The sequence below is a fragment of the Vicia villosa genome, linkage group LG2, assembly GCF_029867415.1.
Source record: "Vicia villosa cultivar HV-30 ecotype Madison, WI linkage group LG2, Vvil1.0, whole genome shotgun sequence".
Taxonomy (NCBI): domain Eukaryota; kingdom Viridiplantae; phylum Streptophyta; class Magnoliopsida; order Fabales; family Fabaceae; genus Vicia; species Vicia villosa.
In genome coordinates, this window is record NC_081181.1 from 124,738,660 (window position 1) to 124,757,555 (window position 18,896).

Below are 18,896 nucleotides of genomic sequence, written 5' to 3' on the forward strand. Positions count from 1 at the left end.
TATTTGTGGTGTAGTATTTTTTGAACCACGCGAAAAAAGACAAGTAAAGAAATTTGACCAAATTGCATATATAAAATGGAAATTAACCATTTAAAAAAAGTTTTACTAATACGATATTATTAGTATGAAAATAAATACTTTATTTTTCAAATAAAAGTTATTGTTGATTAAAATAAATTAGGCATTGTTTTGAAAGTGACCCGTAAGATTAAACATTTTATTTTCGTATTCATGTGTTAATTTTGTGTGCAATAGGTAATTTGGTCAATTAAATATTAATTGCTTGATAATAGATGATCATGAAAACTCAATTCATTAAATAACCATATAAAAAAGGACATGTGAGTTGGAGAAAAAAATAAAATTGTAACAAATGCAAATGTAAAATTTTAAACAAAAATGCAAAATATGAAATAATTTACTTAATTGTAAATTGTCTCTCAAATTAAGACAAAAATTGATTAAATTAAAATAAATATTATATTGATAGTGACCCGTGAAATAAAAAAATTTATTTAAATTAAAAAATAAATTATACTATCCTACCATACTTGTCAACAAACTTGGATATGCATTCCAGTTTGCAGGGGTGTTAAACACAATTAACGTATGTATTTAAGTGTATATATTTAAGTTAAACTTTACATGCTGGTTTTATTTAGGCGGTTTCTAGATTAGGGAATAGAATTAAGTTGAATTATATTTTGTATTCCTCTTCATTATTCAATGAATTCCAGATTTTTTTTGTCCAAGGAACACCTGTTAACAATAAGAATATAATCTAATAAGAATCAACCATATATCAATTGAAGTGTGTAATTACTGCATTGGATTGAAGATTGTGCAATGAATCTCAAAACTCAATATTTGAGGCTGGTATAGTATGAGAAAAGAATCACTTTATTAATGTGAAATCTTAATGTTTATAATTAATGATTACATCAATTGCTATATTATTCTCTAGAAATAAATAAATAAAATTCCTCTAAAATCTCTTGCTTCTGACACTGTTGCCACCACCAGTAAGCAGGAAATTTCTCTAAAATCTCTTGCTTCTGAAACTGTTGCCACCACCAGTAAGCAAGATCATTGAAAACAATTTCGAAAAAAGCGGATACCGTGTTTGATGAAATTTATTAGTGGCAAAGAAACAGTGATAACTATCAACTCAAGCACAATAATCTTAGGGGGATTAAAAACCAAGTGATGAAAGATTACCTGCAATGCAAAAGTAATATCCCCTTCATCTACTTTGAGTGTCACTCATCTCAATTTATCATCTCGGGATTGTCCTAGTTTTATAAGGCCCTATAGTAATTATTTATGAAACATCATTAGCCAATCATCTAATGGCAAAAACTCTATCAACAAATTCGTAATCAAATCAAATTAGATAACTGGTCATTTAACACTCTGCACATGTTTGAAAATCCCATAATTCCAGCTGGGGGAATTAGTGATGATTTGCATATCACCGCATAAGATTTATATAACTGCATCATTATTACAGTTATAGTAACCAATATAACAATTAAAATGAGTCCATCTATGAACAGTCACGGAAATGAGCCGATAAAGCATACCTCGCCAAGGATTGAGTCTTTCTTGGCTCCACAGAAATATTTCATTGTAGAGCATAGTCTAATCTGCAGACAAATAAGATTTTTGTACATAACAGGGAGATATTAGCTACAAAATTGCATAAAAAATAATTAGTTCATGGACATCAAAACAACCCATATTGAATGTTCTTCAAACTTTTGCTGCAACCTTTCTTCATATACCTCCTGAAATATGTCTTTAAATCTGCAATAACATCAAATTATAAATCATCTCTAATAGAAGCAAATGAAAAGAAAGGCTGTCTAAGTTAAGGAGAAGTTATGCATACGAAGGAAATAATTTTAAACATGATCTCGCACATAGATATAGCAATAATCACCTGCCATCATATTTATTGAGAATTATATTTTAGGTACTTAAGTAAAGTCACACCCATCTTTGTTTTCTCTTAACTTACTTCCTTATATCATTACATTATATACTACCACATTAAGCAATAACAAAGCATTAGAAAGTTCCACTGCACAATCTGAACTCGGAGAACTTGATTTAATTAAATTAAATTAATACTAATATATAATAAATCATATGATATGATAGCTTGATAATAAACAAATATAATTTTGGTATAATAATATAGTATAATCAACAGTGGTTTTTATCAGAAAGCAAGTGTGTATTTTTTTACCAGAGAAAACAAATAAATCTTCTACCCTATATTGCTTCCATTACAATTTACTCGAAAACATGATTTCGATTTTTTTCAGTAAAAGATAAAAATAGACTCACGAGTATAAGAAAATGAAACCCTAATAGACGAATCAACAGAAAAGGAAAAGAATGAAGTAACGAACTACCTAAATTAGAAAACAACAAAAACGAAAAGCATTACGAATTTACAAAAACAAAAACCCTAGAAATTTGAATTGAAAAAAAATAAAGTGAAATTGAAAATTGAAGACCTCGAATATTGCAATGATGAGAGGGTTTTATCAAGGATTGAGAAAATCGAAGAAGAAACGTTGTTGTTGAGTCGCTTGACGAAGCAAAACCATGGACGACGAAGAGTACAACCGAGTAAGAAAATCTGCAAAATAAGGGGAAAACTCCAAACCTGTCAACAAATCAAAACAATTGTAATCAGTGATGAATATAAGGTTTTAACAGAAAAACATTAACAAACACAAACAACATGAAGATATAAAAAACACAAACAAACCAAAATAAAACTATCAATGTTCTAAACCCACAAACATGGTAAAACAGAGAAAGTTAAAAATAATAAGTTAAAGAAAACGAAAAGGAAAAACGTGTAGATATGAGAAGGGTAGCGGCGGTGAAACGTGCAGCTGCGGCTTTAGGGTTTGGGAGGGGGAAGAGATGAGAAGAGAGAAGATAGAAGAGAGAAAGGAAAGGCGTGGAGAGCGAGAGAAACAGGGAATGAAAATATTTGTTGGAAACCTAATTTTTTTCAAATCAGATTACATGACTTTTGTGGTTCTACTTTTGTAAGAAAGAGAAGACAGAAAGAAAGAGAAAGAGGGAAGAGAAAGAGAAAACAAAGAGAGGATGAGAAAGGATGAAAAAGAAGTTCCTCTCTTGTGTGGTTCCCAAAGATGAAAAGAAGTTATGCAGAGGAGTGGGTATAAAATTGATTGGAGGGAAACGAAAAAATGACAAAAAGTTGAATGGAAGTACAAAACAATTTGAGTTTGTCCAATGAGAAACACACAAATGGCAAATATGAAATTTTAATTTGTTAATTACTTAGATAGCCTTTTGGTAGTGTAAATTTTTTTTGAAGGAAGGGTATATTAGTCAGTTTGGGCAACATTATAGTATTGGGTAGATAGTTGACTATTGTAGTGAGTAAAAGTTGAATGTGTGTTGAATTATTAGGTGGAAGAGAGAGAAGATAATGTGGAGTATAAAAAGTGAAAAAATAGGGTGTTGAATTTGGAAACCATTGTAAATAGTATTAGAATTAGTTACGTGGCAACAAGTCGAGGAACTAAAATAAAACACTTTACCAAACCAACAACAATTACAGGGAAAAATGGATATAGGTTTTGTCTTCCTGTGTGTGCATTATGGTTTTGTTAAATGGAGCATGAATCTCTATGTTACTTGCTTTGAAGAAGGAAACCGAGCAAGTTGTCTTTCTAGCTCTCTCTTCTTTTAGTGTTTCCATTTCCATTTGCAAAGCTTTGTATACCGTATCAACACCAGCGAGAAGCTTCCGTTCTCTCTCAGAACCAAGCAAGGTATTCAATACAAAAAATCAACTTTTTTTCATAAATATTTGCAAATTATGTTTTGGTTCTGTTGCAAAAAAGGGTTTTGAGTCTACGAACTAAGGCAAATCCTCTTTATCTTCTACAGCGCTCTTTTGTATGCCTATAGGCTATAACCATGGTGAAGGGTTTTAAAGATCGTTAGCTCCTCTCCTCTGTTGCAAGCTGGGGTTTTATTCATGTGCTGTTTTTACATTGAAATCTAATTTTAGTAGCTAGATTCTGATAGGAGTGGGTATCAGACTCAAGTCCCACATCGTCTCCTTCATAAAATAACCTATGCTCCTTATATATAAAATGAAAGGACCTCTAATAGCATACATCTACGGAGCCGTGTGATGATGACATAGCAAATTATTTTTTTGCCTTTTACTAAAGAATATTGTGTCAGTCATAATTAGCGGCATACGCCTGTTTTTGGTTTGCCAGTTTTTGGGAGCGTCTTCCATTAGAGGACTCTGCAAGTTTAGTTCTAAGTTTCTTTTGGATTCTTTTTGTATTATTACTTAGGTTTTTGTCAAATTTTATTAGTTTTGTTGTGATTTATTCCATGTGCATTTCCTTTTAACAAGATGTATCAAATTGGCGTATCAAAAAGAGACTCTTAAACCCCTGATATTTTACCCGGCAAATTGATGGTTGACTAGTTTTTAAGCACTATTAGTTGTCTGCTTTATATACTGTTAAGTTAAAACGTTGGAAATCTTGAGATTCAACATGGGCTCTGATAGAGAGTTAATATAGTTATTTAGTATTTTATATTAGTTGTTGTTTTGTAGTAATTCTAGAATGTTCTTAGGATATTGTAAGGTTGTTGAATTGGGCTTTTATAAGTTTGGGCTTTATTAATTTACCCATTAGGAGTACTATATATTGTAGTCTCATTGAGACATTAGGGAAAAAAATGAAATGAAAAGTCTTTAATTTTCTTAGTTTATTTTACTTGTCTCTTTTATTTCTCTTAGCTTTTCTTTAGTTTGTTAGGGTTTCTTATTAGCATCCTAACATTGGTGCTTTCATTAATGCACTCAATCTCCCATCCATGGCATATTCTTACTACAATCATCCATTTTATCCTACATTCACTCATTCACATTATTCCACTCCAACCATCATTTCTGCTCCACCATCCATAAATCCACATCCTCCATGTTACTATTCATTCTCAAATCCTCCTTTTTCAACTTCCACTCCACACCAACAACATATACCTTTTTCTCCACCTCAACCTCAACCTCAAAATTTCTTCTCTCAGCCAGAAACATTTCACCAACTAGAAATCTTAAAACAATATATAACAGAAACTCATGAGATGGCAACTAAATCTAGGGAAGAATTGAAAGAACAGATTAAAAATCTGAGTAATTCTTTCAAAGCTTCATCACAAGAGTTTTTAGATGTCCAACGAAAACGCTTAGAAAAGTTTAAAAAAATTATTATTGAAACAAAACCAGAACAACAACAAGAGGAAGAAGAAAAATTCCATGATTTACTACAACTGCTTCCGATTGTAAATCCGACAGTATGTCCGGAGTCTTTTTCGGCAAAATCGCCGACTCCAACAGTGTTTTTGAGAACTCCGGCAACAACTCTGATAAGTATTCCGACAGCATATCCGACGACTGCTCAGTCATTTTCTCTAAGAAAATTTCCACAGTCATCTTTGAAGAAAACAGATCTATTGTTGTCGCCGGGAAAAACAGAACCGTCACCGGAAGAAACAATTGTGTTGCCACCTAAGCAGCCGGACTCACCAAAACCGCCACCTAAACCACCAGATCTGCAACAGGTATTGTCAGCACTAGATCATCCACCGTTCAACATTTTACACCTTCGACCTCCATCAAAACCACCAGATTTTCAATCATCTCCACCTTCGGAACTACCAGTAAGACCACTGGATTTGTAGTTCCATAATTTTTAAATATTTCATTATTTTTATTTTCTTGGAAAGGAAAAAAAAAAGAGAGTAAGAATTAATGAAGGAAGAAAGATGGAGAAACGAGAGAAAGAAAAGAAATAAAAAAAAAAAAGAGAACGAGTGAGAGACAAACAAAAGTTGAGAATTGTTATGACAAAGAAAAGGAAGAAGTAGTCAATTATCACCTATTGTGCGGTCTACTCACGCTCTGCTGACACTCTCTCTCATGTGCTCTCTTTCTAGTGTGCTCTCACATTGTGACTTGTGATTGAGATATTTGTTGCTATCATTATGTGTGACATCTCTTGTAGGTGGATGGCATTTATGAGAAACCACTGTTATCTTTTATCACATGGTTGTCAAGTTCCAACATTATTTATGCCAAGACATTATGTGTTAATGGCTAAATTTTTTTGTTGAAAAAAAAATGTTCCGCTCATTATTTTTAGAACCTTGAGGACAAGGTTCAAGTGAACCCGTCGGCAATGATAGAGAGTTAATATAGTTATTTAGTATTTTATATTAGTTGTTGTTTTGTAGTAATTCTAGAATGTTCTTAGGATATTGTAAGGTTGTTGAATTGGGCTTTTATAAGTTTGGGCTTTATTAATTTACCCATTAGGAGTACTATATATTGTAGTCTCATTGAGACATTAGGGAAAAAAATGAAATGAAAAGTCTTTAATTTTCTTAGTTTATTTTACTTGTCTCTTTTATTTCTCTTAGCTTTTCTTTAGTTTGTTAGGGTTTCTTATTAGCATCCTAACAGGCTCATTTTGCATGCTTAATCAATCTGGCGGGGTGTCAAATGTATTTTTCTTTGTTTCATCTTTCATTGGAATTTGGCATTTTTGTTTTGTGCATGCATAATCTGCTGACTTGTGTCTGTATACTAAACAGGATTCTTTTGTAAGCTATCAAGAAATTGATAAAGGCTTTATGTCTTCAACAGGATTCTTTTGTAAGATTCTTTTGTAAGCTATCAAGAAATTGATGAGGTCTGTAAAGATTTAAGATAAAAGATGGAATAAAACATTTAACTCAATATGGCTCCTCTTCTGTTGTGAGGTGAGTTGTCATCGTATAAATATTTTTGCTTATGGATAGTAAAGGTGCAGAAATAATCCCTTGATGTGGTACATAATAAGAACTATTACTCCTTCCAAAGTATTTTGACTAAAGCTAAAAACAGATAAAAATGAACAAGGTAGAATTTGTTATGAAATTAACTAAAACAATAGAGAGATCAAAGAGAGGTAGAGAAGAAAGAGAGCAATATTATCTTATCTTATTTCAAGTGTGCTTTACATTGTAATATGAGTCTCTATTTATAGGACTCAAAGGAGATAGAAAATCACACATATTAAGTATGGAATAGGAAGATGAAGAACATGGAGATGGATGGACATCCACTAACATAAATATTCATAACACTCCCCCTTGGATGTCCATTGAGGATATGCCTCGTTAAAACCTTACTAGAAAAAACCCAGTGGGAAAAATTCTAGTGAAGGAAAAAGAGTACAATATCCTTTGAATGTGAATTGCCTCGTTAAAAACCTTACCAGAAAAACCCAATGGGACAAAACCATGGTGAAGGAAAAAAGAGTGCAAAACATATGTATTTCTCCCCCTCATGCAGACGTTTACATGTGAGACGATATTCTTTGTAGTTGTTTCTTAAAATGTCTTCTTCGAAGTGACTTCATGTAGTGGTAATAGTAATGCGGGATTTGATGAAGTTGTTTCCATGAGTTGTTTCATAGATCTCCATGAAATGGTTGTACCATCACATGTAAACAAATAGCCTGTTTCTGATCTACTATTGTGAGAATCTGACAAGTAACCAGCATCTCTAAGATAACGAAGTATATGTTTGACTCTGTTCAAATGTCTTCATGTAGGTGAATAATTGTATCTTGGTAATAGATTGACCACAAACGATATATCAAGACGTGTATAATTAGCAAGGTACATTAGTGCTCCAATTGCACTAAGATATGGTACTTCAGGACCAAACAATTTTTGTAATCATTTTCTTGAGGCCTGAAAAGATCTTTCTCTACATCTAATGATATAACAATCATTGGAGTAGACAACGAATGAGATTTGTCCATATAGAAGTGTTTCAACACTTTTCTATATAATCTTCCTGGTGTACAAATATTCCATTGTCCAAATTCTCAATTTGTAAGGCTAGACATAATTTTTGTTTTTCCTAGGTCATTCATCTCAAACTCTTTCTTTAAGGAATTTATAGCTTTTGGAAGCTCTTCAGGAGTTCCAATAATATGTATCACATTCACATAGATAATTAGTATTGCAAATTATTTTCCACATCATTTTATGAAAATACAAGTACAAATTGAATTATTTGTATATTCATCATTTAGTAAATATTCACTGAGGCGATTATACCACATGCATCCAGATTCTTTCAACTCATACAGAGACTTGTTCAATTTGATGTAGTAATTTTCTCGAGATCCATAATTACGTGCCTCTGGTATATTGAACCCTTCAGGGAGTTTCAGGTAAATGTCACTATTAAGTGAACCATACAAATAAGATGTCATTACACCCATCATGTTCAAATTATGCCCTTCATGTGTTACAAGGCTAATTAATTATCAAAAATCGATTGAATCCACTACAGGTGAATATATCAAAATCAATCTTAGGTCTTTGTGAAAATCATTGAGCAATAAATCAAACTTTATATCATTCTTATTTTTCTTTTTCACAAAAACTCATTTATATCACATTAGTTTCACATCTTGAGGTGTTCGGACTACAGGTCCAAAAGTGAGTTACTTGTAAAGTGAGTTTAGTTCTTCTTCAATTGAATATATTTATTTTGGCCAATTCTCACTTAGTCTACAATCTTTAATAGACTTTGACTCATGATCCTCGTTATCATTGATCACTTTTAGCGCTATATTGTATACAAAGACATTGTCAATATTGACTTTATTCAGTTATCTCAATTTCGGTTCCATTCCATTTCATCCATGACATAATTTATCGAGATCTCTTTATTTCATATTTCAAGTACTTGATTTATTCTTCTGGAACTGAAAATTAAATTATGTCAAAGTGCTCTAAGCATTTTCATATCCTCACTTGGGTCATCTTTAGTTTCTTTTCTTAGTAGAGGACTTTTAACATTGGAACCAACTTTTATACCACGCTTCAGGCGCAACAACAACTCATTTGCATTATTATATTATCCAATAAGAGAATCCACTTTGAGTGGAGTATTATCAGCTGATAATTTATTTGATAAACTTTGCAAATGAATAATATTTTGAACTTTTGGTTCATATTGATTTGTACGAGGATCAAGACAACAATGTATTTTAAATTGTTCATTTGAACTTCTTGTTCATGATTTCATCTGTTCATTTGAACTTCTTGTTCATGATTTCAGCTGCTTATTCCCTCCCCCTAATATTGGGAAAATTAATTTATCAAGTGATAATCAGCCTACTGGACTGCAATCAAGTATTTGATTATTTTCTCAAATTATATCCTTAAAATTGAGATTCATATTAATTATATTTTCCAATATTCTTTCATGACTCATCTTAATGTATTATATTGGAGCAATTGGAATATACACAACACATCCAAATGTTCACTTAGATGAGAAATATTAGAATAACTTAGGGAGGACTAAGATATAGTATCTTATTGGCTTAATGCAAATAAATATCTTAATATCATACTTTGGGTGTTTCAAATATATAATTTATAATTGATGATCTCATAAGTATCAACCATATAATTAACTTTAGACGTCTAAAGAACGGATCTTCGGGTCCATTTTCTTTTTATGAATATATATTACATGATATTCAATATCAATTTTAATAATATATGTGATACTTATACAGGAATTTCTAAAAAATCTAGAAAACAAGATCTTAGTCTAATTAGTTGAGAAAATAATTTCACAAACTTCTGGTTGTGAGTAGAGACATATGCATGATATTTTAGTCGATGCAACAATTAGTGTCATAAAATCGTAATTTCTCAAATTTTTATTTTCCTTTAGAAACACACAAAAATTGACTGGATTGAAGAAACTTCTGGTTCTTCAATACAAATTATCCGCGTCATATTAAATCCGAGATGACCCAATCGGTTTTACCAACGACACATTTAAGTGTAATTTGTAAACTACAGGTTTACAATGACATGTGCTTCAATTGTACTAATATAAGTGTAGTACAAGCCCGGGAAAAAAAAAAGGTAGCTTTTCTATTACCCATTTTCTGTCCAAATTGTGTTGTGTAATACAAAGATATTCGATACCTCCAATATAAGTCAAAACCAATATAATAGTATTTCATTATTAAACACTTTAATCAAATACATTCATATCGATTAAGAAAAATAATCCTTTAAGTAATTCTCTTGAGATATCTTAACATTAGTTTAAGAGAGGTTTTTTGTTTTGTATAGTTCTTCAGGAACTCAATCACATTTTGTAGTTCTTCAGGAACTCAATCACAAATCGTTTACTAATAAAAATAATAATATTTATAATCCTTCTGGGATGCACGTTATTCATGCAATTCTTCAGGAATGCATGAAAATTACAATTGTTGTTTTCTTAAAAATTGAACAATCATTCTTTAAGTAATCCTTCAGGGATGCTTCAAGAACTTATCGATGATAGACAACTTTAAAATATATAATTGTGTTAATTAAACAAAATTTCCAATGAAATCTTATACAAAAAAATAATAGAATAGCATGCTAAAATTTAATCTATAAGATGAAGAAAAATCTTAAAAACTTACTCGAAAGAGAAGAAACATGATTATGCAAATTGATCATAAAATCGCTCACACGGTAGAGTTTCGTGCTGATAACGTGTTATGAAATTAACTAAAACAATAGAGAGATCAAAGAGAGGTAGAGAAGAAAGAGAGCAATATTATCTTATCTTATTTCAAGTGTGCTTTACATTGTAATATGAGTCTCTATTTATAGGACTCAAAGGAGATAGAAAATCACACATATTAAGTATGGAATAGGAAGATGAAGAACATGGAGATGGATGGACATCCACTAACATAAATATTCATAACAGAATTCCAATTTTTCAATATAAAAAGTTTAGACTAAAATTGTAGGACTTTACCCCTAAGGGAGCCCTTCCAGGAAACTTACAATTTACCTTTTACTCATGTGTTGTGTTGGACTGAATGAGGGGTTGTTTGGTTCAATATATTGCATTCAATTCTACCTGGACCTTATTGATCATACATTGACCCCATCCAGGTAAGTATGTTGCAGAGTACCACACATTTCTATTTTATACCTCATGTTCCATACTATTCACTCTAACAATTCCGATGCGGGACTTCTCATCACATACTGCACACTATTATAGAATGCTCCAAATAAAAGAATAGAAGACAAAGGTAGCGTTTCAAATACATTTTTTACATCTTATATGAACTTATATCTTCTAGCATTAGCATTCGAGTAAGTCTTTGAGTAAGCATGTGGAAATATTTTTGTGACATATTTATTTATTTTTACAGCTTATTTCAATAATCTCTTTGAGATAACTTATCATCAAAACGGCTTGCAGCAGCTTATGACACTAGCTTATACTTAAGTGCTCATTCAATTGCACTTGATTAAGTTGTTTGTCCAAACACACTTGCTGCTCTTTTCTGTCAAGACAATGCAAACTGATCTAAATCACCTTGGGGAGATCATGATTTGAAACACTGTAACAATAGTTATTTTCATTAGCAAAACAGAAAAGAGCAATCATATGCTAAGCAATTCTTAATCCAATTCAATAATGGCACTGCTTTCCAATTTAAAAAGTCAGCCAGTGTTACTATTAGCAATTCCTACATTTGCCACCTCCATTAGAATCCAAATATATTCCATCTTGCTCTTTAGTTTGTTGTTAAATCTCAATGTTTGGTGATGTTACAATGTTTGGTGATGTTACAAAGTGCTTGACTGTTACGTAAGACCTATTTATTCTATGGGTAATGCTAATGTGTGCCCTAAGGGCACATGTTAAGAACTAAATGTAGAAATATTTTTCTTAGAAATTGAGCACTGCTTTTATTAAATATTTAAAATTAATTAATTAATTTATTTTTTCAATACAAAGTTTCTATTTGTAGGTTTCTTAACATATGCCCTTAGAGCACATGTTAGTATTACCCTTATTCTATTCATGATATTGGTTGCTAATTGTATGTTTGATATATTATGGAAATAAAACAGCTAGAACTTGTTAATCATGAGGCGTGGAGCATGTGGTGCCTGCATGAGTATTGGTCCCTATTTTTCACCTTTCATTCTCTCTCTAAATCCAAAACCTCTCATCTTTCATAAATCTCACACCCAAAGAAAACAACAATTTTTCTTCATCTTCAACAACTATCATAATTCAACATTTTTTTTTACCATTCATTACTAAAATCACCAACTTTTCAACTTCCCAAACCAACTTCTACCTTTCAACTTCCCAAACCAACTTCTGTAAAAAAATGTCAACAATTTTCTTACCCCACACTTTCCATCTTAAAATCCCAACCTATCAAGTTATTGCACCCAAAAAAAGTCTAAAAAGGAAAAACACTAACTCAAGCTGCATCTAGAGTGAGAAGAAAAAGAAGCATCGAAAGCACAACAAATGTCTATGGAATAGAGTTTTTCTTTGTCGTTCAACAAGAACGATATTACATCCTCATTCATAGGAAGATTACTCCTACAAGATATGTGCACCAGCACACTATAGAAACCTTAGGAATAACTTATGACATTGTTTGGATGTTTGACTAAGTAGGCTTAAGATATTTCATGTCTAGAGCCCAACCTATGTACTGCTTACCTTAAAAAAATTAGAAAATTTCTTTGGCCACCTCCCTATGGAGGTCACCCCCAGCGAAAATTCCAAAATACCCCTACTTCGGAAGTTCATTTCCGAAAGCGTCTTTTTTTTGAAAAAATTGACTTATTTCGGAAGTTCATTTCCGAAATACTGCGATTTCTGCAGATTTATCAAAACACTCCCCCTCCCCCAATCATTTACCCTAAATTAAAACAAAAAGTGACAAAGGCGAAAATTTGTGCAAACAGAATTCCAAAGCTGCATCAAGGCTCCAATCACACTGCTAAACAACATTCAAAAGCCCTCAATCCTCAATCCTAACACTTTGTAAGTTTTGAAATTTTTAGATCTATTATTGAAATGCATGTTATTTGGGGTTTTAATTGCATAAATGATATATGGTTAGGTTGTTAGTAGTATTTAGGTTGTTTAGAAGCATTTTGATTTGGTTTGAAGTTTGATTTAGGGGTCTGTCATGGAAGTTGCAGAAAACTCCATCGCAGGGGTGTTTCGGAAGTTCATTTCCGAAAACACCTCCATCCTAGTTTTCGGAAATGAACTTCCGAAATGTATCAGAAGTTCAAATTTTTTTGTTTTTTATTTTGTCTATGCATATTAATCGTTTTCAATTGTTTACAGGAACATGTCAGGCAACCAACCAGCACGCAGGACTGCGTCTTCTAAAGAGGGCGCTAAGGGAAGAAAGGGTTCTTCAAAGAAGGAGGTGAAAGAGGTGAAGGAGGTGAAGGAGGTGAAGGAGAAGAAGAAGCTTTTGACTGGTTCTGCTTCTCGTCCCCTGGGGGTCCATGGCTCGGACGTGCAGGCTCAGCCTTCAGGCGTGATCAACGCTGATGGTTCTGATACTGAGTGGGATGAGGATTGGTATAATTATCTTCATTCGGAGGAGTTCGCTCGTCGGGAAGAATAACGTGTTTTTATTTTGTTTGATGTGTATTTTGTAACGCTCGTCGGGCAGAATAACATGTTTTTGTTTTGTTTGACGTGTTTTGTTTTGTTCTGATTTCGGATTGTATCGCACAATGTTTTTGTATTGGATTTATCATGTTAGTTTTTGGAAGTGGTAACCGGGGTCGGAACATATGACGGAGGAGGTGGATGTTCGGAGGAAGAAGAACCGGAGGTACGTCCACCGCGAGACAAAGGAGTCAATCAATGTAAGCTATAGTTTATCATTATCATCTGGGGACGTCATTTCTAAAAAATCAAGATTAAAAATAATAAGATTTTTTTCCCAATTTTTTGTAATGACGTCCCCTGATGATAATGATAAACTATAGCTTACATTGATTGGCTCATTTGTCTCGCGGTGGACGTACCTCCGGTTCTTCTTCCTCCGGACATCCACCTCCTCTGTCATATGTTCCGGCCCCGGTTACACCTCCTCCGTCATTTGTTACTTACAGTAGTACGTATTTTTATTAAAAGAATAAAAAAACATTTTGAAATTTGGAAGCCTTTTTTTCTCCCCACCACTCTCTCATCCCCACCTACCCGTGTTCAACAATATGTAACTTTAATTTTATGTAATATTATCGTTGTAATCTTCACCCGATTAAATAAAGCGAATTGTTGTTGTTTTTCATTTTATTCTGTCCAGACATATTTTCGAAGGTTCATTTCTGAATTCTCCAAGTGGGGTGCGTTCGGAGATGAACTTCCGAAACACCACATTTTCTGAAAAGTAACTTTATTTCGGAGATGCATCTCCGAAATCAATATTTTATATTAAAAAAACACGTTTTCGGAGATACATTTCCGAAAACACCTTTTTTAAGAAAAAAAAGTACAGTTTCGGAAATGAACTTCCGAAACAAGGGGTATTGTGGTAAATTCACCAGGGGTGGGCAAGAAGGTTAGGAGGTGGGTGAAGAAATCTTCAAAAATTAAGTACTTTAGAGGGTAGTAGATAATTGATATGCAATTATCTCGTTTAGGTTGTTTAATTATGATTATAGCTTGACTGTCTCTAACTTCAATGCCATTTATAAACTTATAGTTGTGAGATATTGGATCGAACTCTTCTAGTATGGTCGAAGGGTAGCTTCTTGGTTCGACAGGATTAAGCATGAAGTCGAAGGTTGTTCACATGCTTGTGTCGAAGATGCTAGGGTTGTTAGCATGTTAGATTAGGTTTAGTGTTTAAACCCTAATTTGTTAAGTTAGCTTGTTTATTAAGTTGGCTTGTGTAATGGACCTTGTGGAAAAAGCCCATTAGTTAGTATGTTAGGTTTTATTATAAATAACATACTAGTCTCTCATCATTGTAAACAGCAAATCCTAATTTAGGGTGAGAGAAGTTATTGGTTATTCTTGTAAACTTGTAATCTTGTTTTCTAAGAGAAAGTAAAAGAATAGCAGTTATAACCAATTTTTATGTTCTTCTTTTCTTCCCTAATTTCCTATTATATTTTTTCTTGACATCGTTTTTCACAACAAATTGGTGCACTGAGCGTGGAGCAGATGCCTTCAACAAAGTATGAGATTGAAAAGTTCACCGGAGTGAATGATTTCGGCCTGTGGCGCTTGAAGGTGAAAGCCCTACTGGTTCATCAGGGTTGCTTGGAAGCATTGAAGGGAGAGGCAGTCATGAATGCAGAATTGACGGCAGCGGAGAAGACGAATATGATCGAGAAAGCACACAGGGCAATTTTGTTGAGCCTTGGTGATAAGGTTCTTAGACAGGTATCAAAAGAGACGACGATATCAGGGTTATGGGTGAAACTTGAAAGTTTGTATATGACCAAATCGCTGGTAAATCGACTCTATCTGAAGCAAGCTTTGTATTCATTCAAGATGATTGAAGACAAAGTGTTAGCTGAGGAGTTGGATATGTTCAACAAGCTGATTCTTGATCTTGAAAATATTAATGTGAAGATCGATGATGAAGATCAAGCGTTGTTACTATTGTGTTCTTTGCCTCGATCACATGCTCACTTCAAAGAAACTCTCTTGTATGGAAGGGAGTCCCTGACGTTTGAAGAAGTTCAATCAACCTTGTATTCTAAGGACTTGAACGAATGAAAGGAGCAAAAACCTTCGACTGTTGGTGAAGGTTTGGCCGTTAAAGGAAAATTCTTGCGAAAGGATGGTAAGTTCGACAAGAAGAAAGGCAAAAGTTAGCATAAGTCTTATAGTGGCGAAGCATCTGGTATTCGATGCTATCATTGTAAGAAGGAGGGTCACACAAGAAAGGTGTGTTCTGAACACCTGAAAGATCATGGAGGTAAGGATAATGGTAATGCAGCCATTGTTCAAGATGATTTCGAATCATCTGTTGTCCTTGTGGTTTCGAGCAGCGACTCTAGGAAGGAGTGGATTATGGATTCAGGTTGCACTTGGCACATGACTCCAAACAAAGACTTGTTCAAGGAATTATGAGATCAAGATGGTGGATCAGTACTGCTGGGAAACAATAAAGTTTGCAAAATTGCAGGTGTTGGATCTGTGAGATTCAAGCTCCATGATGAGTCAATAAGGTTGTTGACTGAAGTCAGGTATGTTCCTGATTTGAAGAGAAATCTACTTTCTCTTGGTGGATTCGACAAGAAAGGATATTTTTTCCATGGAGAGAAACATGTCCTAAGAGTCATGAAGGGGTCGAAGGAAGTCTTGAGAGGCGTGAAGAAACAAGGCTTGTATACCCTTAAGGCTGAAGTTGTAAGTGGTTCGACAAATGTTGCATCAACGAAATCTTTGTCGAAGACAGAAATCTGGCACATGAGATTGGGCCATGTCAGTGAAAAGGGCTTGGTCGAATTAGGGAAATAAAATCTGCTTGGTGGAGACAAAGTCGAGAAGCTGAAATTTTGTGAACCCTGTGTACTTGAAAAATCTTGCAGAGTGAAGTTCAACAAAGGCAAACAAAGAACACACGGATCCCTTGATTACATCCATGTTGGTCTTTGGGGGCCTGCAAGGTGTCCATCACATTCAGGAGCGAGGTATTTTCTATTCATAGTTGATGATTATTTCAGGAAGTTATGGGTATTCATCCAGAAGACTAAGGATGAAACTTTTGAGAATTTCAAAAGTTGGAAGACTCTGGTAGAAAATCAGACTGACAGGAAGGTTAAGAGGTTGAGAACCGACAATGGCCTTGAATTTTGCAACGAGGCATTTGACATTTTTTGTGCGGCCTCTGGTATTGCAAGGCATAGAACTACTGCAGGTACTCCACAACAAAATGGTTTGGCTGAAAGGTTTAATCGAACTATTTTGGAGAGAGTCAGATGCATGTTGACTAGTTCGGGGTTAAAGAAGGTGTTCTGGGCTGAGGCTGTTTCGACAGCAACATATCTGATAAACAGATGTCCTTCGACAACGTTAGATATGAAGACACCTGAAGAAGTTTGGTCGGGACATCCACCAGATCTCGACAAACTGAGAGTATTTGGCTGCGTAGCCTATGCTCACATTAGGCAAGAAAAGGTCGAACCTAGAGCTCTGAAATGCATGTTCATGGGATATCCTGAAGGAGTCAAAGCTTATAGGCTATGGTGCCTAGAGTCAGGTCACAGGAGGTGTATCACCAGTCAAGAAGTAGTTTTCAATGAAGGTAAGATGACTTTCAAGAAAACTGGTGATGATGGCCGAAATGCAGAAGAGCTGGAACAGGTAGAGATTCCTGTTGAGGTGGAGCAAGTTGATGCTGAATTGCATATCCCTGATGAAGTCAAAGAAGAAGTAGAAGATACTGAGGAAGTTGAGGAAAATGTCGATGACTACCTATTGTCGAGAGATAGGTCAAGAAGAGTCATCAAGCCACCTCAGAGACTTGGGTATGCAGATCTTATAGCTTATGCATTAATCTCTGCCAGTGAGGTTCTTGATGATGAACCTAGAGATTATAAGGAAGTTATGAGGAGTTGAAATAACACTGAATGGCTGAAGGCCATGGATGATGTGATGAAATCTCTTCATGATAATCACATCTGGGAACTGATCAAGAAACCTGCTGGAGCCAGGTTAGTCAGCTGTAAATGGATTTTCAAAGTTAAGGAAGGAATTGAAGGAGTGACGTCGAAAAGATACAAGGCAAGGTTGGTCGCAAGGGGTTTCACTCAGAAAGAAGGTGTCGACTTCAATGATGTGTTTTCTCCTGTTATGAAGCATAGGTTCATTCGAATGTTGCTTGTCATGGTGGCACAGTTTGACCTTGAACTAGAACAGATGGATGTATAGACTGCGTTCTTGTATGGTGATTTAGATGAAACGATCTTGATGAGGCAACCTGAAGGGTATGTCGAAAAGGGAAAGGAAGATTATGTGTGCAAACTAAAGAGATCTTTATATGGGCTGAATCAATCTCCTCGACAGTGGAATAGGATATTCGACAAGTTCATGGCACACATAAGTTTCATTAGAAGTCAGTTCGACCACTGTGTTTACTTCAGATTTCGACCTGGTAATTCATTTGTTATTTTGTTGCTTTATGTGGATGATATTCTCATATCAAGCAACAATGTCAAAGATGTAATGAGGGTGAAGGCTGAACTCAATAAGGAGTTCGATATGAAGGATCTGGGAGCCGCTTCCAGGATTCTTGGAATTGACATTCGAAGAGATAGAAAGAAGTCGAAGTTATGCTTATCTCAAGAGGCATATCTACGAAAGATTCTCGAAAGGTTTGGTATGTCGAATTCGAAGCCAGTTGTGACTCCGACAAACCCTCAATTCAAGCTGAGTATTGATCAGTGTCCCAATACTGATGTTGAAAGAGCCTATATGAATAGCATCCCATATGCTAATATAGTTGGTTCTTTGATGTATGCTATGGTCTGTACTAGACCCGATATAGCATATGCAGTAAGTCTTGTAAGCAGATACATGGCGAATCCTGGAAAGGCTCACTGGCAAGCACTGAAGTGGATTTTAAGGTACATAAATGGGTCTCTGAACAGGGTCCTAATTTATGGTGGAGCCTTGGGTGAAGATAGTAAAGCAGCAATCGAAGGATATGCCGACTCTGATTATGCAGGTTGTATGGATTCTAGAAAATCTATTTCTGGATATGTTTTCACTATGTTTGACACAACAATTAGTTGGAAAGCAACACTTCAGAAGGTTGTTGCTCTATCAACCACTGAAGCAGAATTTATTGCCCTCACTAAAGCTGTGAAAGAAGCATTGTGGCTTGAAGTTTGCAAAGGAGCTGAAACTTTAAGGTCGAGGTATCACTGTTAAATGTGATAGTCAAAGTGCAATACACCTGTCGAAGAAT

The 18,896-nt window shown here is 34.3% G+C and overlaps 1 long non-coding RNA gene and 1 pseudogene across 4 annotated transcripts; one reads left to right on the top strand and one right to left on the bottom strand.

The window, feature by feature from the left end:
- Positions 1-781: 781 nt before the first annotated feature.
- On the bottom strand, positions 782-3,184 carry LOC131651993 (uncharacterized). Of its 4 annotated transcripts, none has more exons than XR_009298534.1 (4): positions 2,526-3,184; positions 1,737-1,806; positions 1,584-1,646; positions 782-1,308 (listed from the first exon to the last, which is right to left on the bottom strand). It is a non-coding gene; the product is annotated as an uncharacterized LOC131651993 (long non-coding RNA). The 4 variants fall into 4 exon arrangements; XR_009298536.1 differs by having other exon boundaries at positions 1,943-3,184; XR_009298535.1 differs by having other exon boundaries at positions 1,584-1,806; positions 1,943-3,184.
- Positions 3,185-4,186: 1,002 nt separating this feature from the next.
- Positions 4,187-4,296, top strand: LOC131654262 (U5 spliceosomal RNA; annotated as a pseudogene).
- Positions 4,297-18,896: the final 14,600 nt, after the last annotated feature.